This window comes from Cyprinodon variegatus, unplaced genomic scaffold (assembly GCF_000732505.1).
Source record: "Cyprinodon variegatus isolate N-32 unplaced genomic scaffold, C_variegatus-1.0 Scaffold227, whole genome shotgun sequence".
NCBI lineage: Eukaryota > Metazoa > Chordata > Actinopteri > Cyprinodontiformes > Cyprinodontidae > Cyprinodon > Cyprinodon variegatus.
Genome location: NW_015150680.1, coordinates 502,255 through 527,382, shown reverse-complemented (window position 1 = coordinate 527,382; position 25,128 = coordinate 502,255). Strand labels below are relative to the sequence as shown.

Genomic DNA, 25,128 nt, shown 5'->3' with positions numbered 1-25,128 from the left:
ATACCCCTAATTTTAACATGTAATGTGTTGAAACTAGAAATGCACCGATCAGAGTATCGGATCAGATATTGGCCCCGATACTGCGTAATTAGTATGATAGGATCTTGAATTAATGATGCTGGTCCAGCACACAAATCAACTCATTTCTATTTTTATAGATATTATATGAAACAATATAGTTATAGCGATCCTTGACTTCAATCTTAGGATTGCAATGCTGATTATGTCACTACAAGGAGCACAAAGAGCAGCTAGTGATGATTTAGATCTCGGATCATCTGTTATCTTTTTTTTTTACAGTGTTTTTGTAAAGGATAATCCCTTTACTCACATGTAAATGTATATGTTTATCTTATTTAACCATATTTTGGATATCAGATATCTGCCAACACGCCTTTCCCATGCAGTATCAAATTTGATCGGTCTACCTCTCAAATACCAAAATATGTTTCAAATACTTAAGGCAGGCCAGGTCAGCTAGTGGTATATGGCTCTTTGTGACTGATTCAGCCATAATCTATTTGTCTAAGTTGTATGAACAAAAATGTAAAAACAAATCAGAATATTGCAACTCTACCAAATGTACATGTACAGATTTATCAGGGGGAATAATCATTGAAAGGTTGTGTAAGTTATCAGTCAATTAATGAGCTTAAACACATTATATAGATTCATTGCCCCCAGACTGAAGATTATTTCTCTAGATTATGACCTTATAGCCAGAACATAATCTGATGTTCTACTAATAGCTCATCTCTAATGTAAGGTCTTCAGTTGTAAACGTTCTGAAACATTAGTTTAGAGTTGAGAAGATAACATAAGGCCAATAAAAAAGGTGTTGCTTAATAAAAAGTGTTTAATATCTGATGAAAGGCTTTCATTATAAAATGGATCTTTACACACCAAAAGCACATTTGAAAATGTTTTAATTTGATTTCTCTTTAAAAAAAAAAAAAAAAAAAAGCTTTTCTGCTGTTCTGAATCTACTTTTTTCTCAACTTCAGCAACATAACTTTTGGATGACACAGCCAGTGTTGACATTCTTCCAGTGTTTTGTATCAAAGAAAGGAGGAGAGACAGAACAGGAAATTAATTCTTGGTTCGCAATAAATAGGGAAAACAAATCATGTTTTCTGACAAAGGTTTTATCTTTCAGGGATCCCTATTTACACCAGGTCATTCATTGATCTTAAAAAATTTAGGCAGCAGCTGGGATGTAATGGGTTTTATTAATATGCTTCCTGCTTTAATCCCTCATCTCTGACCGAGGTATACAGAAGGGGATTCACTGTCTTTTCCAGCAACGGGTAATTCTCCTAATATTGATCCTTGGAAGCCTTAACAGAGTCATCTTCAGTTGCTGCATTGCGTTTGGCACTTAGGGAACATTGACTATTAGGCAAGGCAGGTTTATTGTGTGTCGCGTTTCTAAACATTCATACAAGGTAATTCATAGTGCTCTACCGGAATATTTAAAGGAACAGAGACTAGAAGCAAAGCAACAAACACATTTAAATTAATGTTTTTTTTTTGTTTTTTTTTAAGATGCCAGACAAGTTTCCAAAATTTCCTCTGGCTGTATGGAGAATGAAGCAATGCAATGTTTCCCCTCCCCCACATGTTTCTTCACGCTGTCAGTCATCTGGATGAACAATGGCTCATCCAGATGACTGTCAAAGTGTCCTTTTCAAGTCGAAATCATCCTTTAAACATGGTGTATAGTACTGTGGGGATTTCCTGCCTGTGTTTACAGTTGGAAAAATTATAAACTGTCTTTTTATTTGGGGGGGCGGTATGTGCTGTTGTTAAATAGACTCATTTTCTCCTTCAACTAATAAATATCTCTCCTTCAATCAGGCAGTGTTAGGGAAGCAGAACATGAACTAGCTGCTAAGCTCCCAGAGTATATCAGGGTTTTGTTAACTGTCATATCAGCAAACCGAGCTCTTATCTCCCACTGCACAGCTTTTTCTAACCAAGCACATCTAATTCCAGCTCTTGTCTAATATCCTTCATGTAAACGTGTCGTATTAATGTGTAGATCTACACATTACTCTGTGTACATCGTGTTATAGGGGGTTGTTGAATATGAGATGAATCATGTACGCATTGTGCAACTCAATATTTTTCTCAAGGACCAAAGTTTTCTAAAGAATATCATTTCAGATTTACTACTCTATAGTCACTTATAAACTCACTTTATTACTTCATACTTTTGGACTTTCAACTTTGCAGCTCTTGGATTCTGAACAATGCCCCACTTTGTTTGTTTTTTTTTTCAGAAATGTGCATCAGCTGCTTCGTCAATTATTGCAGCTTTTGCATTTGCCAACAATCTCCTATAAAATGAAATAAGTGTGAGAATGACCTAACTGCATTGTTATATTTTTTAAATAATTTATTTATTGCAAAATGTTTTTCATTTATTACGAATGCAATGCTAATTTAGCTGCTTCATGGAGCTCCACTTAAGAGACCTTTAATGGGGTTTTTTTTCTTGCTGTCAAAGATCTTCTGTTACAACACCTTAGTTGTAGTGTTTGTTTAACTGAATCCCACAGCATGATAAGGACAGCGTTTATTGTGTTTGCATTCGGATTGATATTCATATTCCCTCTTTCTGGATTTGTTTTAAAAGACCAGCATGCACCGTTACATTATTTTATTTTATGTACTAGATTGTCTCTCTGTAAATAGATGTGCAAAATGTTGCAGGACCCATGTTAATCCATTTGTTGGTTTCTTGTGTTGCTATTTTTTGTACAAGCCCTAATCCTGCAGGTGCTTTAAGCATAAAGAACCTTAGAAGTGTGTTGCTGTGTCCCACTTATGCTTTGGTCAGCTCACGCTATTTCTGTTGCTGCCTGTGAGCTGGTTAAGATCAGCCTGCCCCATTTTGCACAGGCACAGCAGGTTAATCCATTCAAGCCTTGAGTTCTTCAAGATTTTTAGGTCTGAACTCATTTTGAATGGCTGTAGCTTTGTCAAGCCGAATGTGTTATGTTGTTAAGATTCCCCCAAATTAGATTTTTGCATTGGCCTTTTTTACATCGTTACTTTTGCATTTAAAAAATAACTTTATTAATCTAGGTTTAAGTCTCTACTGCACGCACTCTTCAAATGATCTATGAGCAATACTGTGATTATAAGTCTCCACAATACTTAGCATCCTTATTGCATTTTTCATCACTGAAGATGTCATTAAACCTCTAGAGTGCTGAAGATTGTTTAGTTTATGAGTTACACTTCTAGCTTCAGACGTGGCAGCGGGAAGAAAACAGATTCCCAGCACACCATGAAGTATTTGGTGTTAAAGTTTACACTTTTTCCTCATTAGAAAATACAAAACAGAGAAAGATTAAAGGCCTACAGTGCCTCGTTGAATTTAACGTAAACTTCTTTCAAAACCAACTCAAAGGGTAGATTTAGGGCTGTTATATAAGCAAGTAATCTGTAATCCTTTTAAAGAATTCCCTAAAGTAATTAAACATTTAAAAGGGCTTTAGATGTTATGGTGCTTATATTTGGTAAATCTACATCTAAGAAAGAAAAAAGACGTCTGAACTGTTGTTTTTTTTAGACTTCCTTTTTTTAGTGCTCTCTAATTCTGTAAAAAAAAAAGGAAGAATAAAAGAGGGGGAAAAAATATATAGGATACAAGCTAGAAATGTCTTTATAATCAGCCCAACAACAACAACATTAATAGAAGATAGAGGAGAGATCTCTAAAGTTTATTTCTTAGCCAGGTAAAAATAAGGCTTCTTCTGACTGCTTAGTGATTTGGAACTACTTCATATTAATTTTATGATTTTTACTTGAGATTAGGGCGTCAACTGATGATTATTTTGCAAAATCGGTGAACCTGTCAATAATTTATTCGATTAATCGATTAATTATTGGATAGCCAAAGGTTCCTTAAAGAGGATTTTTTTAACCAAATTAAACCTGATGAAACAACATTTCCACTTAGGGAAACGTTTGTAGTTGCAGTAGATAGAGCATAATGACAAGAGAAATTTTTTTTTATCTTAAATTCAAAATATTTACATATTTTCTTATAAGTTTTATATATTTACCCATTTAAAGTCAGCTAAAGGCATGTTTTACAGTCTCTATTCTCCAGTTAATGATTAATCATTATTAAATTAATTGATAATTATTTCAATAATCGATTAAACATGATTAATAAGATGAATATTTTTAGCCTTACTTGAGATGTTACTCTCATCTAAAGTTATCAAAAACTAGGTCCCAATGAGTGTTTTATTTAAATGTAATCTATTTGTCTCATTAACTTAACTCCAGACCTGTTATTGGGAAACTGTATGACTTTAAGGCTACGGTTTTTATTTATTTATTTATTTATTTATTTATTTTTCATTTCATGTGCACAGCTTCCAAAATTGTAGCATATGCTGTGTACACAATATTTTTTGTTCTGTGATTGTTTTTCTACCCTCTTTATAATGGCGTTTACGGATTTATAATATTAGTGGCTGGAACTTTCTTTTGGGAGCTGTCTGTGTCAGAAATAGTTCAATGCTGGGAGGCTGAACAGCTGAAGTGTGTTTTTTCAGATGTTTAACATTAAGGTTTTTTAAGCAGGCGGTACCTTGTTTGCATGTTGCTGCCTTTAAAGTAACTGAAACAGCATCAGAATTTAACAAACTAAATAATGAAAAAGTCACGTAAAAGCAGAAAGTGAATTTTCTTAGCATAGAATCTCAGTTACCTTCTTTTTCAATAAAAATGTTTTCAGTAGTAGAGAGACAGAAACATTGTCTTTATTTAAGACTGCAGGTGTATTTGTCAAGGTGGGTAGTTTTTCTTTAAAATAAAAGATTGAAATGCAGAAATCGCTTTTGCAACAATGCACTGCATCTGTCACTGCCAAGAAAAACATATAGTTTAATAACCAATAAATCTTTGCTGGATGAGAGCCGTAGGAACGTAAAGATTCCTTATAATGCTAAAATTTTGTGTCATTTTCTCCAATTTAAAGTTGTTAAATTGAACATTCAGATTTATAACATAGGGGAAGTCCTCAGATTACATTTTTTCATTTAAAATATTAATATATTTAGATTTCAAATATTCTTATGAAAGCTAGATGTATTCCCAGTAGTGTGTAAAATTGTAACTGAAGGCTTTTTTTCCTACACATTATTAAAAAAGTCATTGAAGTTTACATACTGAGCTTTCTGCTTTTAAAATCTGCAGTGACTGTTTTGGAAGTAGAGATCTGGTCACATAAACAGTAAAAGAAAAGGGTTTTACCCAAAATCAGACATGTGGAAATGTTCTGAGACTGGTTGAGTAAATTTGATCGTTACGCAAATATGTGAAATAGAAGCATGAAGGGATGCCCCTCATCCCAAGCAGCTTTAAGTGAGGAGACACTGACTTCTGTCTCAGACTGATACCACAGGCTGAATCAATGCGATACCTCTTCTCGCCTTCCTTTTAGTGGGAATTTTCTGACCTAGTTAGCTCCTCCACCACGCAACGCAGCAAGAAAGCAGCAGCAGCAGAGTTATTTTTACATGCTACCAAGAGACAATAGTTTGTCCTCTGATCGTCCTCTAAACATCCGTATGTTTCATTCCCCTCCTCCTTCATCTTAATGATTGCCATCCCTTCGTGTTTTGTCATCCTGCTCCTCATTTCTATATTTTTAGCTTCTTTGTCTTTGATTCTCTGTCCTCCTTTAGGAATTCAAAGATCAATCAGCTACCTAGTGTCACAGAATACAGACTGGATTGTTAAGTATTGAAATGTAAGTTTTAGGATAAATGTTAAAGAAACAAAAAGAAGTATAGGTAGTTATTTTTAGCAAGTCTAAGTCTAACCTTACATTTTTAGGCAAAAATTTATTCTGACATCAAATGCCTGACATCTAGCGCAGTATGTTACATGTAATTCCAGAATTTAACGTCTAACTCGTTTTTCAAAACATGAACACAGAAATCATCCCATTGCCTGTCATGTATATGTACATATACGTATATGTAGTATATGTTTTAATTAATGTAGAAATAAAGATAAAATAAAGATGGTAGTAATCGGTCCACCAATTATTGATTTTTTTAAAGTGGATAAAACAGATGCTTTTATTTTGAAGAGCAGGTTTTAATGATGTAGTCAACATCTGTTGTTTCCAGTGTTCAAGGCTCCCATTTAATCAGGTAAAATACTGTGTAAAAATATTTAGAAGCTTGTATTCTCATTGTTGTGGCCCAAGGTTTTTCAAAGATACCTCAGAAAACAAGTATTAAACATGGAAATACAATTTTTATATCTAAACTGAGCACATAATTCAGATACATTGTAATAAAAAAAATAAAGATAGAAGATTAAAAAGGTTAGAACAAATTCTAGGAGTGAAACAAAACTTTGCAAGTTGTTATGTGTTATATATGTGTTTTTATGAGTCAATACTACCCACTCGTCCACAAATGAAACCAGCATTAAGTAATAATATAAAGTACATTTATATCAGTGTCAATTTGTTACATTTTTTAAACTTGTGTCTGTCAAGGATCGGTATCAAATCTGAGCCGATACGCTCAGACCATTTATCGGATTAGATCAGTAAAAAAGTGGATCGGTGCATCTGTACATGGTAGCGTTGCATTTAAAGATAGTTGCAATTTTATTTTCCTTTCATTTCCCTGGGAGTGGTGACCTAGTGGTTAGGGCATTGTGCTTGGGTCCCAGAGGTTCTGAGTTCAAGCCCCACTCCCACAGACTGACACTCTGGGTCTCTGAGCAAAGACCCTTAACCCCAGACTTCTCCCTGGGCACCACACAATGGCAGCCCAATGGGATGGGTTAACTGCAGAGTTCATTATGCCCTTTGTACTCGTCACAATGTAATGACAATAAAAGTTGAATTCTATTCTATACTTCTGTACATAGGAAATCAAGAACATAAAATATGACAAAATCCGATGAAGATTATTTAAAGATTAATAAGACTTTTAATGAACAACTGACATTAATTAAAACCATATTAGTTTGGATGTAGCGTTGAAATTTAAAAGCTTGCTTTCTATTCTTTTCTCTTCCTGTTTTTTATTTAGTTATTTTTTATATTGCTTTAGGGCGTTTTTTTTCCCCTTAAAACAAACCCTCACACTGCGCATTGTCTTCCTCTTCGTCCTCTCTAGAGAGTATAGGGACAGTGTGTAGACAGGTCATCTATTCGCACCCTAATGATGATGGATGGCAGCACTACTAAAAAGCTGGAAACCAAAGTAGAGCAACTTGAGAAATAAAAAAGAATCAACAGAATTAAAGACGATTGTGTTTGTATTTCAGCTCCCTCCCAGATGGTGGTAGCTTTAGTTCTGTGGATCCTCAAGTGTTTATATTATCCCTGTCATCAGCTGAATGTCAAACACACACAGAAACACACATCTGCAAGGTACCATATGGTGTAGTACACACTTTGGAAGACACTTCTGCTCCAAGGGCACATTCAGCTGCATCCTGACTCTGCTGACCTGCAGGTCTGCAGGAGTTGGTGAGGCTGAGTGCAGTCTCTTGGGTCCCGTCACTCATATTTACTTACAGTTTTTTTTTTTTTTTGCTGCAGCCTTTGACTCATGGTAGCTTCATGCTGGTTTGTTTTTTATTTAAATTAGGGCTGGATCACATTAGGAAAACATCTATATGCTGTATTATTGATGAATATTGCCATTATAATAACGGTCATGACTCCTTTATCGCAACGTTCCTTCTATTCTCTGTGAGCTTTAGCATCACAACCACTACTTTAACAGGTGTGGAAATCAAAATCCATTCAGTGGATTAAAAATATGTGGCTATTAAAATTATTTCTGGAGTCATTTCGGATGTTCCTCCTCCTGCCGTGATATGATTTATGTTCAGCTTGTATTGCTGCAGCATGGCAGGGAGGTGGTCCTTGTGCGGTGTTGATTCTGCCTGCATTGGTGTCTTTGCCAATCTACCTCAATAGATCTCTGAGGTTAAAGTCATATAGGTTTTCTGCTCAATCAAGCACAGTACTATGGTATGGTACTATGGTCATTAAATCTGGGATTGAAATTTCTGGCAATGTGTTCTGGGGCAAAAATGAAATTGACATCTCTGTGAAGCTTGTTAGCACATGTAACACAGAGTGCTCTAAAATTTCCTGGTTGTTTGATATTTTTGACTTTGCACTTAATGAAGCAGGATGGACCAACCCCATCAGATGATAACAATGTCACTGATTGGAAACCCTAGCCTGCAATGCATCACTGTAGCTGCTTTACCCTGGGCAACTTTAAGACTATTTCTACATCTCTGGTTCAGGATTAACCTAAATCAAGGACTGTTATGTTGTGGATCAATCCAAAACTCTTAAATTTGCTTTAATTTACAGTCCTTTCAAGGCTACTGTTATTGCTGTTGCTTGTGTCTTTTTATACCACTTATTTTTTCCCCTTCCACTTAACTTTCCATTGATTTGCTTAGATACAGCACTCTGTGGATAGTTTGTCTCTTCCGCAATGACATTTTTGGCAGGCACTCTTTGCAGAGGCTGCCAGTGACTGGACAAATCCGATTTTTAGATAAACAGAATGCTGTGTTTTCTTCGTCTCTAAGCCATCATCATCAACATAATCAGTAATAAATCAATAAAATATCACACTTCATGTTATGAATCTGTATGATTTTTGGATTGAGGATTTAATTCCTTAAATAAACCCGTTAATAATACTCAGTGTACTGAGATGCAGCTTTATAGCTATGGTAAGTAATAGTATGATTAATATTTTGCCCTTAAATAGGAGACAGCTTGCCTTGTTTAAGCAGTTAATCTGGTCACACATGATGTGACACTGCTTCATTTTCACTAAGCTCTCCATACAACTCACCTCTCTGCTCTCTCACCTCTCTGACTGAGAGCTTCAATCTGAGAGCAGCTATAAGCCTGATGGATGAAAAGTGTTAAAACTCTTTTCTGGTGGGTTCATCATAGAGCAAACCCACTCATACACACATACAGTACACACACCCTAACGCAAGTCCCACCATTCCCAAAGTACAGAAAAGAAGGCAGTCTGTAACTATGACAACCCAGAAAGAGGGGTAAGGCTCAGAGTTAGTTGTTAAGATCTACTGTTAAAAGCAGATGTATGAAGCTCAGAGGAAGTGATTTTCTTTGTCTTTCTGCCGTTCATCTGTCCATTTACGTTGGTTGTGTGGGTGAGAAAAACGCAAAGAGCCAACATCCATCTTCCTAATATCCTCCCCTTTGCTAAGATTTCTTTATGTCCTCTTTGAGATCATTGTCAGACTTATTCAGCACAGTTACTCACAGTAGCGACTGAGCCTGGAAAAAGGACTCCATCATATCCATTGGTTGCAAACACTTTCGTGGCTAATTGAATGAAGAGAAACAGTACGCAGGGGAGATACAAAGCGGCTGCACAGTGGAGGTGACGTCCAATAGACCAGATAATAGCCTGGCGTAATCGCATAACTGGGTTTAATGTTCCTTTGCAGTCCTTAGAGAAAACGTAGTCCCAACTAGATCTTATCTCTCCTATTTATCCTCCAGTTTATCTTTATATCACAAGCAAAAAAAAAAAAAAAATACTTTTTTTACTGCACTCAATTGTATACCTACAGCAATGTGTTGTTTTTTTTATGCCTACATTGATTTATGAAGCTTAAGTGTTTTTTTGAGTCAATCGGCCTGAACTGAATAAGTCTTAAGGGCATTTCATGGAATCCATGATTGGATGGTGCGCGTTGAACTGCACAGCCCGCAATAACCCTTCAAAACTAGATGTTTTAAAAGATGAGTACTGATTATAATCAGTTTGAAACCAAATTTTTAACAAAACAGTCTTATGCATTTCCTAAAGAAGATCCAAGTAGAAAGGATTTTAGCCTTTGTGAAGTCTGCTGTTTGAAATCTCTTTTTGTCCGACTGTACAGTATGTGTATACTGTATGTTAACATGAGAGATCGGTATCGTTTGAACTGAACAATTCCAAATCCTTGTTTTTATTCTGGTTGCAATTACTTATCACTCGATTCTGATTTTTCTAAGAGGAAGGATTATAGAAGTTTACATGTTATAAATTAGCTGGCTAGTCAGAGCTCTGTCTGCATGAAATGGTCCTAATTTCTCAATGGAATTTCATTCCTTTAATGTCTAAATTTGTGTGAATTTTACTGTATATTATAAGATTGTCATTTTCAACCAGTGTATAAATATCAAACCTATGAAGTTTAATATATTATAATATATATTCCTACATTTTCACATGAGCTTTCTGTTTGAAACATAGTTAAAAAACATTTACATATATGTCCAGTGTGTATTGCTTCAGGTACTATGAAACAATTTTATTACGAATCAAGGCAGATATCTGTTAAGTTATAAAGTAAAATAATGAAAGTATAATAAAAGCTGTGCTCTCCTTGCCGAAGGTGCGCTATGAATTAAGAGAAGGGGCAAATTCCTTCAGGTAACTTAGCTTACATCACTGGTGCAGTGGGATATAGATGAGGTAGATTGTGTTTATGTCGGCCATGTGCCGCCATCTGCCTAATATAATCCAGGCAGGTTGCTAACTGGTTATTTCTATATTTAACTTTAAGCCACTCTTTTACATGCCACACCACAAACAAATGGCTGTGCATAAACTCCTGTGGATATTCGTTGATATTAGGCTGCTTCTATTTCTGGTGAGCAGACTGGGCGTCAAAACTAGGATTTAAAAATTAAAAATAAATTTGAAAGATTCCAGGAGAATTGAAAGGTTAGAACTGGTGTGAACTAAAAAAATATGTACTTTATTTTGAGCGAGTCTCGTGATCTACCACAATTTCACCATAGTGGGACAATAACGGATTTTCTATTCTATACCTTTGCATGAATAGAAAAACATTCATTTTGGAGAAATATACAGACATTGTTTAAGGTTTGGAAACCTTTTTATTTACTTTTTATATACTTTATATATTTTATAGGCTTTTTTATTATTCAATAGCTTTTCCTTGTCTTTATTAATTTCTACATGATAGATACTTAAAGAAGACCTCCAGACTGTGAAGCGAAAGAAAATTAAATTATGTACTAAACAGGGAATAGCTAAAAAGATACTATATATATTAGATCATGCAAACTAACCCACCTCAAGAAATATTTTTGCATTAAAGTTGTGTACACCACATTATAGTTTACCTTTGCATAGGTTAAAGTAAACTGAGAGAATCTGAAAAACATCAAGTTAATATTAAAACATAATTATTCTTTTTTCAGCATCTTTACTGTCGAAAATTGTACTTACCGGTATATTATCTGCCATATTGCTAAATGTTGCATGATTACAATAGAACTGAGTATCTGGTAAACCAACTTATATTTTGTAGGGATTTAAAACATTGTGAGAAGAGACGCCAGTTTTTCTGGAGTTTGATGTAGATGTTATGTTTTCAGCTCACAACTGGGGCTTGTCATCTGCGCAATTTGCTGAGGCTCTTGGGTCTTTAAAAGTGCTATTTAGAAAGCTGTTGTCACAGCCACAGCTCAATAATACACCAAACTGCTTTTTGGAGAAAAATAACCCAAACAAAATAAAGCCCAATTTAAAAATAATTGAGATGAGATGGCAATCTTTGTGAGGGAAAACTTTTCACAAATCGAAATGATACTGCACCTTAGAGCAGCTCAGCCCCTATGGCATTATTCTGTATGGGTTCTGTTTTGTAGAACAAAGAGGAGAGAAATCCTTTAATAGCTTATGCGAAAAACAATTACAACTTCCTCCTTTCTCAATAAAGAAATATGGAGCGTTTTCTTTTTAGTCTTTAAATCTGGTGATCTTCCAGAGTATTTTACTTTTAGAGAATTTGTTCCCTTATCAGAATCAGATGTCCGCATATAAACCCAACTAATAAGTCAGTTGTTGCAGAGGGACTGTTTGTATTAGGCCTAAGGTTTGATTTTTTTATATATTTTTTTTCAGCTTAAGTGGATTACATACGTTTTCCCATCTTTTAAATCAGTTTCAGTATATAGTCTTCTTTATAATGCCTCCAACAGCATACTGCATATTGGTAGGACTTGCCGCCTCAGCTTGGTCAGAGTTCTCTAAATCTCAGATTGTGAGGATATCTTTTATCCACAGCTCCATTCAGGTTTTCTTAGGAATTTAGTTCTGGACTCTGGGTAGGTTATTTTCTTCTGGTGAAACCAGCGTTTTCTTGATTGGGATGCATGCTTGCACTCACATTTATTCTTAAAAATAAAAACATTCTTAGTCTTCAGCTAAAGATTCTTGGTCCCAACTAAAGTATTTTGCATTTAGCATTGCTCAGCAGGATCAGTGTGGGCATACATTGTACAATATTTTCAGTCTTTGTACTCAACTACAGCTCAGACTGTTAGACTGATCTGCAGGGTTTAAAAATTCACAAGGTGTATGTTCTCACACTGATGCTCAGATTTGATCTAACTGCTCACACTGCACGTCCAAAAACCACACATCGCACTCTGCGCAGAGAGATGCAACTGGTCGGACATAGACAATAGAAGAAGAAGAATTCCCTCGTTTGCACATGTGCAGTGTGTGAGGCTATGGTAAATCACCTCGTAGATCTGCTTCAACAGTAGGGTTTGCACACGAACACCTCATGAGGACCGACTGAATTTTGATTTTGTCCTAGCCTTACGCTTCCTGATCAGGAGGTGGTTATGAAAGGCTAATCGCCCCTCATTACCCCGTTTACTACATGATGAATTCTCGCACGAATGGAGAATTGGCCCAAAACAGGCCAACATTTGCACCTTGCACCAAACTTGCACCAGAAATTTGTTTAGTTTTTTCATTCAGAACTTATCAGTTTAAGATATAGCAGAACAAATGGCTTTTAACAGGTTGCAAACTCGAATCCTACCATTTCTATGATCATGTATTCTAAAATGAAAGGCTTTTTCGTTGATCCCATGTGTTGCTGCTAGGAAAAACACAATGGCCATTAAATTGTTCTTTTACCATAACAGTTCCAGTACCTGTTTAAGGGAAGATAATTAAAAAGCTTCCTGATTTACAACAATGTAGAACAACAGGCTAAATGAAGAGACTTCCTGACACCTGCTGTATCTATCAGGCTCACATCTCTACTTCCTTTTCACGCTCCTTTCATGGAACTTTATCTGAGGCCTAACATCTCTGCCCATCCAGCTTTTAAGAGCATTTCTTTGTCCATCATGTGATACAAGTCTAATGTGTTATTTGTGCAGTTACAAAAGAAAATGCAAAACCTTCTCTTACTCTGCGCTTTTCTTTTTTCTACATGGTATGTTAGATTTCATCTGCATTATTGTGGGTAAAATGACACTCTAAAATAAAGATAAGGATACAAAATGTTGAGCTTTCTGCCTTGCGGGCATATACAGCTCTGACCTTTTGATTATGTGATTATCTTCACATTGAGACAAAACATGCACAAATATAAACCAATCTCTAAAGCATTCGATTTAGAAAATTGTTGTGGATTTATATTAGATGAAGAGCATTTCTGCCATGTGGGAGATTTCTACCAGAGATCATCAGGATTAGGATTACATGGAACAATTTGAGGTAAAAATAGGTGAGGAATGTTTTTTTTATTTCAGGCTTAAATTACTAAAGTATACAAAATATGTGGAATGGTTCAAAAAATGAAAGAACAGTAAGAAACATAAAATGAAGGATCTAATTCAGATTCTGTATGTCTGATTGATATTGGGTGATTGATCAACCAGTCAACCGGCTGCACTAGATGCTATTTAGGGGTGAAAGGTTACAGGGGCCAACACTTTTTAGGTGCTTTGTTAAAAATGAGAAAGACACTGTTACTTACCTTCATCACAAATGTAGCCACTCGGCATTGATCGGATAAAATCCACTGAATTTTGCTGTTGTAATGTGAAAAAAAATGTTTAAGAGTAATGGATGCACCTATATATATTCCCTTTCTTTCTGCATTTTTGTTCCTTATTATCATTAGTCATCTTAATGGTAATATGTAAGTAAGAACTTTTATTGCTAGTGTTATATTTACAGATTTGAGTTTCTTTACCACCTGCTGGAGCATAAAACAATGTCTGTGTTTATGCTTAATTTCTGCATTTGTTCTCAGTTTGACACCCAGATTCTTCTCATTATCTTTAATGGCTTCCAAAAGTGAGGCAACAGATTGGTAAATTACAAAGAAGACATAATTTTCTGCTTATTAGAGGCTATGCCTGTCATTTAAAATCATCTGGCAGTGCTGTAATTTGTGTTTTTTATTGAACCTGTCCTGATTTATTCTCTTGCCATTAAAGGAACTAAACATGTGTGGTTTTATACTTTTATTTTGAAAATAAAAGATAATAGAAGTACAAAATGAAGTGGGGTTATTTACATATTTTTTTTTGAGCACATTAGTTGTTTCCTATTTGATTTGTGAAACATATAATAGTTTTGAGATTGCACAGTGTAATTGTTAAAGCCTTGGATTTTTGTCTAAGACAAGATCCTGCTTAAAAGGCTGCATTGTGAAGGGAAACATAAGCCTGCATTGACTAACTCCCATTAGATTGTTGAAAACTATTCATGTAATTTGTGGAATTTTATTTTAGTTTGTTAAAGAAGAATGTGGGGGGATTTTTTTTCTTTACCTCTGTTCCTTGTTAAACTCTTGCCTCTTCCTTCTAAGCCACTTATAATGTATATTTTACAGGGCTCAACCTGTAAATTTTGAACCGGGTTTTTCTGTGATGTTTTCTATACTTAATATTCTCCTGTTTTCTTTTTTTGTTTGTTTTTTTTATGCATGCCTACATTTATAAAGACTAAACTAGATTTATAACCAGTTAAACCTGTATGACTGCCGCATCCACTCTATAACCAGTACTGTCTGACTAATGCCCTTTCATCCAAGGTGTGACGGTTTTTGCAAACATCTCAAAGTAAATACTATGCGTTTGTGTCGGTTTGATTTTGTTGGCTGTTACATTGTTCCTGAGATTTGAGGGAAGGTGTGCCAACCTCAGGTTCCTTGTATCTGGTTTGTCAGGTTCATCTCTGTCACATGAAGGCAGCCATAGGAGAGAATGTGCTTCTAAAAGGTTTGGATGTAATTATTACTCTGTATGGTTGTTATGGTTTGAGTTTTCCAGCTTGCCTGACTTAAGATGCCTGTCAGCTCTACTAATAAATACCAATCAAAGTGGATTGGCTTATGTTTTACAGTGGTTAAGCAATCCCCCCCTAGTTCCAATGATTTATAAAGGCAGAAAGCTAGTAAGGCAGTTTATGTAACCCTTTCCACTGTTTAGGTGTACTGGCCTTTAAAGAACAGCAAATTATAAAAAAATAATGAACTAGACTTGTGAAAAATTATTGTGCTAATGAATAGATCAGGATTTTTTTACAAAAGAGTAGATGATATAGTTTTCTAACAGATGATTTAACGGTGGCAACTTTAACAGTTGAATTCCTACAAGTACATTAACTTCCCTGAAGTAAAATAATCAAGGTCAACAGTTGTGTTTGTGTGGAATTTGGTTGTCGTGCAGCTGAGTTGATTAACTGATTAATTCATTTCTAAAAGAAAAAAAAAGTAAGCCTTTTTTTTGCCTCGTAAGGTATGTTCAGAGGGGCTCAGCACTAAATTATGCAAACTTTAGAAGGCGGATGATCAAATACGCAACTTTTCACAAGGTCAAGATGTCTTGGAGAAATAAATGCATTCATTGTTTTTTTGCTGTTTTTTCTTTTTTAGCAACCCTCACAGGACTATCCAAGTACTTTTAAAGAAATGTCAGGAAGCGTGCCAGAGTGGTTGGCATACAGTACTACCCTAACCCCTTTAGAACTGAGCACTGCTAATCAGCTTGCAGAAAGAAAACTTTTTTACAAGATGGTTATAAACTCTATGACATTTTTCAGTCACACATTTTGATGCATTGCTAGTGACTGATGGGTGAAAAGTACTTTTCCTACCCCACTTACTGCTTTTTTACCATTCAATTGGCTGAAACAGCTTTGGAAAGGTGTTTTTATAAGTGTGCCCTCAGTCATCAGCATTGAGGCCAAAGGAAAGGGCAAATTTATCTCTAAGAGAAAGAATCTTCTTAACAATTAAGTTTCAGGCTTATTGATTGCCAACAAATTATAAAACAAGTGACTTATTTAACCGGAATTCTGTTCTACCATAGCTTTAAGCTTTTCTGTTATGTTAAATCTTTTCTCTCTGATACTGTTTACCTCTACGCTCACCATGTTATTGTGATATCAATAGCTTTTTTCTGCTTTTTGTTAAAAACTCGGATTGCAAAGAAGAGAAAAGTAACATGATCCATCATGCTGTTGCCAAAGTATCTCTCAGATGTTTTAAGTGTTTGTCCGGTTAAGTGTTTGTGATATTTTTCTTTTTACTTTTGACACACAAAGACACTTTTACACCTGTAAATATTCTTACCTTGCATTTTGAGTGATTTTATTTTATAAAATCTGAGGTTTTAAGCTTAACTTAATGCTGATTTAAAATTGTGTTTTCAGGTTTACCCAAGTTAACTCCGGTGCTCTCTACACAGACACTCTTCTCTGACTGACCGACTGACACAAAGAAGGAAGTTTTACACAGTCATAGGAAGGTAAGCTGCATGCATGCAAGAAACCATTCTTATCTTTATATCTATACGTGTAAGCCGTATCTTAAATCTTGTCTTGCTTTTTACCACAAATCTTTGCAAGTATCTCACTGTTGTGAGTAATTATTTATGGCAATTAGCTGGAAAACAAAAGAAGCCCTATAAGCAGGTTGGTCCCCATCCAAGCCGAGACAGTGACGCAGTGGGTTTGCTTACGTTCATGAATGTGCGTACATTTATCTTGTGGGTTCAGTCAGCAGTCTGGGTTGGTGTTGTAAGAGCCAAGATTATCATGTTCATCAGTGGTTCAACATGTTTAACGTGTTTAACTGTCTTTTAAATGGCATAAGGAGAGAACAAGGAAGCTTTTATTTTAGTTACTATGCAGCTGATGATAAGTTTGATAAGTTGGCTGCTTTTCTTGTGAGTCTGTAATTCTTGTGTGTATTTTTGAAGTGTAATAAGCGTACTATTTTAAGGTTATACTTTAGAGTCCTTGCTTAGTTGTGTCTCTATTCCCTTAATCTTGAATCTGAAGTAGCAGCCATTCAAAATGGCCCTTCCCAGTCAAACAGCAGTCAAATGGCAGCCATCTTCCAGCCACAGTCAAAGTTTTTTATCTAAGGAAAACCAGTTGATTGCATTGACTGATTGACTCGAATGCAATCCCTCCTTCTCCTCGACGTGCTTCTTTTTGCTCTGACTCCACCCTTTCCCTGAACTGACCAGTAGATGATGCTTCTCTTTAGATCTTAATGTCCACAAATCATGACAGAAAGAATATTTTAGTAAAAAGATTGATGTTTATAAAAGGAATCTTAGGGGACCAGCCAAGGGCCCATCAAGGAAAGTGTTAACATTTTAAATGTCTATTACTTTAGTTCGTTTACAAAGATAAAATATAAAGTGCTGAAAAATATTGTTACATGCACTAAAAGTCTTGAACATAAAAAATATATGTATTTTATTGATTTAAGGTATTTAAAGGTATTAAAGCAAAGGTAACAAAGATTTTTGTTTGTCAAACTATGACTTTTTATATATTATAACTGATGTATTTGTCCATTTAAAATACAAAATGTTAAGGGGAGTTAAAGGCTTTATTCAGGCTTTACAAGCAGAATCGCTTCCTATGCGGTTTAGTTTTAATGCACATTAAAAACACCAGGGCTGTATGCTTACCAACTGTCATTCCTTCATTTTAAATGGTTGTTTTTCTCATGCTGCTAATGTTTGACAAACATTCATCTGTGTAATTCTGTTAAACAATCTAAAAAGGGTTGTTTTCTCTCTCTCTCTCTCTCTCTCTCTCTAAGGCTGCAGTGCAGCATGCTGTTTTCACACAGCAGTTAGGCAAAATATGACACTGACACCTTATCCTGTAGCGATCCCGGTCTATTACACACTTTGGCGTAGCACTGGTATGGCCTTTCAGAAGAACATAATCAACCGTGGTTTATATTTACAGCATTCAACATCAGATGCCACATGCTTCTTCCTGCCTACTTTAGCGCGGTCATACATTTTTCATCTCATAGACCAAAACAAAACCTTCCTCACTCGTTTGTGGCCTTGTTGTCATGATTATAGGTTCTCTACTAAATGCACTTTAATTTAAACTGTTTTTTGATCACAGTTGGCCATGCTGTGCGGTTGAAGAGTTCACTCTCTGCTTTGGTAAACTGCCTACTTATGTATGTAAAGTATTTTTTTATGCAGCTCACCCCAGTGGCCTTCTCCACTATCAGTGTTTGGGGTCTGCATTAGTGGGTAGCGGTTTGAGTGAATCACTGGAGAGCCTCACAATATGCTCCACTGCTCTTCACTCAGCCGTGGCTGCCTTTCCTTAGCGTGGGAGGAGATTTTTTGGATGTTTTGATCGTGTCAATTTGCTCTGTTACATTTTTAGGGGGTTTAATTTGCAGGTTAAGTGATATATCTTGGAATGATTTACCAGGGTTAACTACTACAGATCTGATATGGGAGATTCCAGCCCCCTGAAATCTCTGCTGCTTAATTAACCCACCGCCACCAAAGAGGACAATAATATCTGTATTGGTCTTACCCTCTGCTAATATTGTAATGCTAGAGGTTGGTAACTGTGAAGATTTTCCATCACTTTTATGTTTCTAAATATTTCTACAATTGTGAAATCCATTAGAAAAAAAGGAAATGCAACTCTTAATCCCATTTATGTGTTGTGCAATTTTGAAAGCCAAATTATTCAAGTACTGTACCTAACTTTTTTTTTTTTTCCTAGCAAATATTTTTTTCCTTTTAAATTACAGAAACCAACTCTTACACTATTTCATGCACATATACACCATCTGTTGATTTTCTGGATTACTCTTACTCCTCGTTTTCAATCCCTTCTTACCACACACTCCTATTATCTCTTGCCTTTATTACTGTCCTTATGTTTCAAGCTTTCTTTGTGTCTTGCATCTTTCTTGGCCCTATTTCACCTTGTCTGTTTATCCTCCTGTCTTCTTCTTTCTCCTTTTCTTCCCGTGTGTCATTTCTTCTCTCTTTCTTGCCCCTTCAGCCGCAGTGTCCTTGAGGAAGCAGTGACTTTGCTGGTGAGCCTAGCCATGCACATCCCATCTCTTCTTTTTTTAAATGCCTCAGTCAACATACTGAATATACACACGCTGATGCACACGTGTCTTTAAAGGCAAGGCAGTGCTGTCAAGCAGAACCAGCCTTTACAAGTATTTTCCTTTTGTTCTCAATGAATAATTTAGCCTGTGTCATTTTGCAGGCATTAATGCAAATATTGACAAAGCTGCACCAGAGAACACTGAGATCGGTGTCTGTAACGTTTAGCACGGTTTCTGCCCACACACAGTTTAGACAAGCAGACACCTGAGAGGAACGTAAAGTGACTTCTCATCTGTTCAGTTCTCCATCTTAGCAGATACTTGGCCATATGAATCTTCTACATCTACATCAGATAAATGTCAGCTTGTCTGTTCAAATATTTGAGTAATAAACATTTGATTAAATACATAATTTCAATTATATTTACTAAATTTTTTCTCACAGTTGCCTTAAGATTACATGATGGAAACCTGATCCTGTTGCGCCCAGCTCTTCATTAGCAGTGCCCTCCTCTAATCTGGGATCTAGAAAGACCGTTGTGACAGTTTTCCGTGGCTTTTGAAATATAGATGGAGTCTGATTGTCTGGTTGTAAGATGAGACGTGATAGTCTCTTGACGCTGTTTGTTCCCTTTTGGCCTCTGTTTTCCATTAGAGCGTGTATTTGGTCGCTGCTTTATCCTACCACCTTATGCCTTTTCCGCTGGGGATCGGGTATCTTCTCTGCAGTGCAATGTATGGCAGGTGCTCTTTTGTAATCGCATCCTAAATTCTGTTTCTATAGATGTACTCCTAGTCCTATTTTGGTCAGAATTTTTAAATTAGCTCTGCAAGCAATGTCAGATCTTTTTACACACATTAACTTATTTTAAGATTTTCTTACACTATCTTATTGTCTCCATCACATCCCTTTATCTATGTTTTTACCCTTTTTACTTTCTCTCTCTTGCTTCCTTATGTTTGTCCCACATTCAGCCGAAAAAAAGGCTCCTGTAACCATGGTGACCATTCCCAAAGGAAAAAGTTGAGGACGAGTCTTGTTCACACTCACTTTCCAGCCTTTCTGCCAGGCATTGTTGCAATCTGGTGCGTCATTTCATGCACAAACCAGAAAGCAGAAAATAAGTATTTGACTGGCATAATCTTTTTACATATGTATTAAATATCTCAGCACTGCTGCCTGGTAGCAATAAGGTCCCTGGTTCAAATACCAGATTAGGTTCTTTGTGCAGAACCTCTATGCTGTGTCCATATACCCTTATGTATGTTTTTTCTGGTTCTCCATATGACTGTTAAGGTAATTGGTTTCACCAAGTTGTCCTTGGGTATTGGTTTCTCAGTGCATACATGTTTTTCTTTTGCTCCGGAGTTTTCCTGTAACTGACTGGGTGTAATCCATCTCTCATCCTATGACTGCTAGAGATCAGCTAGTAAGCGTTACCTTGATTTCTGTACCCTTGACCAATAGATGCTCACAGAGATGAAATTAATGAAGAATAAAAGATTCCAAAGGATTAAGTAAAATGGCAGAATAATTTAGAAGATTATCGTAATTTGTTTGTTAATCTAGCACATCAATGGCTAAAATCACTATGAAAGGGAGATACTCTTTTATTTAACCAAGTGCAACGATAGACAGCTTTAAGTTTGGGTAACTGACCAAAGAGCTTGGAGCTTTTGTGCTAAATTAATGTACAAAACATTTCAACAAAATCCAAATTCTTGAGATATATAAATATTCTGTCATGCTGATCCATGTTGGTGGAATCATGGTGTTTAGTTTTGCTTCTCCCTGGAAGCTTTTTTTTCTTCTTTTCCTCCAGCTTTTCACCTTGAGCTGAAAGTCTAGATGGCTTACACTTGCCTACCACTAAGTGCTCCAATAATTTCTAGCAGGCAAAGGAAATCTTCAACTTCTTTAAACTTTGGTCATGTTTTCATTTTTTTGGTGTGATTTTGTTTTAGTCTTTTTCTTTTTTACCGGTACTAAATCCTTCAAGGGAGGAGGTCTAAATGTGTCTAAAAAAAGTTGACAGCATAGTTGTTTTGGGCAAATACTAAAAAAAACATGCATTTGCAGGTTAATCAAACATGGCAGCCTCTACCAACAGGTACTTGCCCCATCCGCGCATGTCTGGTATCATTATATGGGGTTAGGAGCCCCCTACATTTTAGTGTAGCGGCCTGCTACACTGAAAGTAGTCATCACTATACTGAAAAAAGGCTAATGCACTCATTTTTTATAAGCGTTTCAGACTTTGAATGGCCTCTGGGTTTCCTTTTCCAGGATTCTGCTCGGTGCATTTTATACCATTATTAATTACATTAAAAGTTGTCAGACTTACTCCAGTATCCTGAATCTTTAATCACTCTAGCAACCATGGAAACTGTGTTAATAAACACGTTTACCTCCTTATTTGCACATTAAGTTGAGAAACCTGTCTGTTTGAGGACCTCTAGTCAGCACTAAGTAAACGTCGACCACGCGCCCTTCGATGGTCCGAGAGTTTTGGGTGTTTTTCTACCCAATAAATGATTGTTGCTACATCAGTGTGTAAACCATGATCCTGCTCCCACTACTGATGGTTAAATCAATTCATTTTGTAAGGAAAAATATGAACGTTACCAAACACCCAACTGCCCACCACCATGCTCATAAAAGATGAAAGTGAAAGTGAAAACTATGGGGTCTAACCTTTCCAACAACCTATTGCACGTTTCTGTCCATCGCAGTGAGGTGTTGCAGTGTTTGAGGGTGACAGAGGCTATAAAACAGGAAGTCAAGGTTGCTTTACACACGGCTTGTCTTTTTAACACACTTATCTGGACTCAGTTTATGATGCAGAGGGAGGATTCACTGCAATGGAAATCATTTACTTTTACTTAAAACACATTTTTTTATTTTTTTTTTTATTTTGCCTGTTTAATTGCTGAAGAACGCTGCAAAATTCTTGATATGAAACTGTTGTGAACTGACCTTTAGATTTATTTAAGAGGCCCTTCAGGCTATAAATGAACAAGAAAATTAAAATTGTATGTGTATATGACTTTTATAATTTAGCATAAGTTATACATTTTTTATTGCTGTTCATTTAACTACAGCTCTGTCAAATTTGAGTTAATATTAATCCAAAACTGTTGCACAAACATAACCCTTATTGAGCTGATTCCTTATCTGGCTTCATCTCTTTTAAATTTTGCAGGTTCATTCTTCCTTAAACAACATCCTCACTTCAACTTTGACGAAATTAAAGTGCACATCATGCATAGTTTATCTACATACTGGTTTGTGGAAATCCTCCCGCATCTACACATAAGAATGTTTGTAAATTGTGTGGAATTAAATTAATTAAAAAAAAATTTTAATAAAAGTAGAGGTGTAAAGGGGAAGCGCTTCAATTACCTTTCTGGATGCAATGTTAATGTCATTCTGCTCCGGGTTTTCGTACTTTTGTCGAATGACGCCATGGGATTAATGGTTCAGTGACGGGACATGGTCTCTCTAGTCCATTTGTTCATCATACTAACAAAACTCTCTTTGCTCACTGTGTTCATGAAAATCATATCTGGCGTTCGCTATTTATTTCTACTGCTTTGTGATTTCTTTTGTCACTTGCAAGACTGATAATTAAGCTTTTTGCTTAGATCAAATGCTTTATATGGGACGTTGAGCTGATGCAAAGAGCTGCTCCTAGCAGGGAGCCTTTAGGGCCCGCAGCATCACAGCCACTCTCTGTGCCACACAACAGGTGTGCAATTGGTAGCTTATGAGGAAGAAATGGTGCTAGTTCATTTAAGTTGCTACTATTTATTTTGCCTCCATCATTGTTCTGACAGAAAGTGTGAATAATGTTGCAATTTTCTCTGGAAATGTAGGAATTATGTATACTTGGTTATTAAACGTAAACAAAGAGTGTTCATAGAGTGCAAGTAGCTCACAGTACTCACCCTTTACCCGAGAGGAGTAGGTTTGTACCTTTAGTTGTCCAAACATTTGAAACATTGGTTTTGCAAGCCCTAGCTTTTTTTTTTTTTTCCGTTTCCAAGGTGACAATGTTGATTGTGTGTTTTCTTGTGGTTGCTACAAGTTTTTCTTGAGTGTTGCAGAGTACCTGTTTGTAGATTCTCGTCTCCCTTGAAACCAAAACATCTTCAAATAAGAAAAAGGCCTTTTTTATTATTAGAGTCCTAATATACATATACATTTTTGGGGTCTTAAAGTTGTTCTCTTTTAGATTCTGCAAAGTTTTCTGCCCTAATCTAAGCTGTTCATTTCAACAATATTCACATATTGTTTTCCAGCTCTCTCATGCCTCTCTCATACCACGTCAAAATTACATTCCTTTCTTCTCTCTTCTCCCTCCTTTTCCTTCCTTTCTGCCGTCCTCTGCTGTCTTAAGAGAAACAGGAAGGAAGTGTGAAATGGTACCACTATAACCAAGCACACTGCTCAAAATGAATTGAACTAGCTGGAATCTCTGAACAGTTCATTTTACAACAATGCAGGTTAAAATTTTGGATGTTAAGCAGCTCACTCAGAACACAGTCTTTGTAAACATATTTATTTCCTCGTACTTTAAAGGACGAAAACACACCAAATGGTTCTGTAGCAGATTTTAGCCTAAGCCAAAAAGTCTGTTTGTTTTCTGCAGACACATATTGGGTAAAAACTGATGGTTGACTGGATTTATGCTCTCATTCTTTATGCCAAATGCCACAACTTCTCTAGTGCTCAATCCATTATGCTTCTCTGTAGACAGAGAAACATAACTTTCCAGCCGTGCAAAAAAAAAAAGAAGAAAAGCCATTTTTACAACAGATATCCTTTTTATGCTCTACCTACAGTAGAGTTGCTAGCAACACTGCTTTCTATAGACTAAGTATGAGCAATCCACTTAAAAGTTATATAAAAACCCCTGAGCTGGGAAAACTACACAGGTTGCCAGAAAATTCAGCAACAAATAATGCATGAAACCCTTACAATAAGAGAACCAGACTGAAATGGCCAGAAAGAATTTCCAAATCCATAGAGTATAACCGACCAGGGCCTTCAAAAGGTACCGCAGCATCTATCACAGGCTGCAGGAACGCCGCCTCCAACCAGTTGGCCACACTGCATTTGCATATGAAACATGAACCACCATGCATTTGTAATATCAGCATAAAGAGCTGGGTGTGTCGTAATGACTAAGTTTGCAAATATTAATATGCAGCACGGGTTTCAGTTCTTCATAGGTCAACTACTACTTTAAGTTGGTTATCCAGCACTGTTTTTGTTAGACCCAACAAATCCCACTGAAACTCTTGTCTTTGTCTCATCCCTTGTTGTTTACTTTTGCAGCAGTCTACTGTCAGTCATTATGACCCCTCTTAATCTGCTGTTTGATTCAATTGTACACTGTGTAAAAAACAATTTTTTATTTTTTTTTTAAATCAGCTTCTTATAAATTTCCAAAACAGAAACTTAAACATTTTTATTTTTCTGTCCTGTTGTTTTTTTTTTTTCGGAATGACTACAGATTTTGTAAGTTTTCATAATTTTATCTAAGTATTTTATAAGTGTGCATAAGTATAAAAAAGGATAAGCAGTATGAATAATAATAAATACATATTTTACTTATAGTATTACATATAAGATGCATGTCCAGCCTTCAGTCAATTTACTTGCTTGTCGTTTTTGGAAGGTCCATATTTAAAAGTTAAACACTGCAGAAATATTTGCCATAGTGTAGCTTTTTCTTATCTTTTTTTTTTTTTTTTTTTCCAAAATAGGTAAAAAATTTACAGTTTTAAAATGTAAGCCAAAAAAAATAATTGGAGCTTTTGTTTATGTTATCTGGCTGCATTTTGTTTGTTTTTTTCCGGCTTATTTATATT

At 35.9% G+C, this 25,128-nt stretch overlaps 1 protein-coding gene across 5 annotated transcripts in view; it reads left to right on the top strand.

Moving 5' to 3' along the window:
* The window catches only part of strbp (spermatid perinuclear RNA binding protein), a 99,732-nt gene that overhangs the window by 15,341 nt on the left and 59,263 nt on the right, over nucleotides 1-25,128 (top strand). For all 5 annotated transcript variants that reach the window (XM_015381032.1, XM_015381031.1, XM_015381034.1 and 2 more), the window contains exon 2: nucleotides 16,560-16,654. The gene's annotated coding sequence lies outside the window, so the exon portion shown is untranslated. The remainder of the gene's footprint in view (nucleotides 1-16,559; nucleotides 16,655-25,128) is intronic.